This window comes from Sinocyclocheilus anshuiensis, unplaced genomic scaffold (genome assembly GCF_001515605.1).
Source record: "Sinocyclocheilus anshuiensis isolate Anshui unplaced genomic scaffold, SAMN03320099.WGS_v1.1 C32363850, whole genome shotgun sequence".
In the NCBI taxonomy this organism is placed as follows: Eukaryota; Metazoa; Chordata; class Actinopteri; order Cypriniformes; family Cyprinidae; genus Sinocyclocheilus; species Sinocyclocheilus anshuiensis.
In genome coordinates, this window is record NW_015615410.1 from 1 (window position 1) to 907 (window position 907).

At 40.4% G+C, this 907-nt stretch overlaps 1 long non-coding RNA gene across 1 annotated transcript; it reads right to left on the bottom strand.

Annotated features, from left to right (window-relative positions):
- Positions 1–9: 9 nt before the first annotated feature.
- LOC107682576 (uncharacterized) lies at positions 10–857 on the bottom strand. Its single transcript, XR_001633535.1, has 3 exons — positions 749–857; positions 563–654; positions 10–471 (listed from the first exon to the last, which is right to left on the bottom strand). It is a non-coding gene; the product is annotated as an uncharacterized LOC107682576 (long non-coding RNA).
- Positions 858–907: the final 50 nt, after the last annotated feature.

The following is a 907-nucleotide window of genomic DNA, read 5'->3' on the forward strand; positions in this document are numbered from 1 at the left end:
TTCCTTACTTTTTTATCCATTTAAATTTCTTTAAAAACACACACACACACACTCTCACACACACTGGCTATTCATTTGGATGCAACGCCACTTAAAGTAACAATAGAAAAACTATATCTGAATCTTATTCGATTATGTTATTGCATGCATTCGAGACAACATGTAGATATGAAAAAGAATTAGTGCAGCAGGAGGGCATGATAAACGAACCAAATGCAACGTTAACAGCACATGTAGTAAAATCATCTTCATCATCACCTTCAGAATGGGTTCAGTCAGCATCCACATTCACACAGATCATGAGCCTGAATAAGGCAAACTTAAGACAGTCTTTATTGTTCGTTTCTGCCAGTGTAATGCTGTCATTATTGTTGTTTTCTTCTCCACGTGAGGCAGGATATGCGTCGCTGAAAATCGCCAGGACCGTCTCCTCTCCTCGGATATGTATGGTCAGGATATGCAGTTGGTCATCTGGAAACAGGGGAAGGGGAAGCATTTAGTCGACTAAAGGGAACGTTCGCATGCTGCTTTGTAACTCCAGACTCAATCATAAAGCGTAAACCTTCAGCTTTCTTCTATGTTGGTCTGTGGGCTCAGTTGGCGTTCCGCTGTCGCACGTTTTTGTCTTTGTGGTTGTTCGTGGAGTTAGTTTTTCTGCGTGACATATGTGTACGGTTAAACACTTTGCAGCATCGTAACGACACGTGTTAATAAACTCATTTATGGTGTTCATAAATTGTGTTCTTACATTGGTGCAACTGGTTCATCATCTTCATCAGGTCGACATGCAGGTGAAGAACATGCAAGAAGAAAAGACATATTAATCAATCACACTTCAGACTGCTTTCTCATTACACTATACTAGGGCTGCATGATAAATCGCATGCGATATTTAACTCGCATCTTA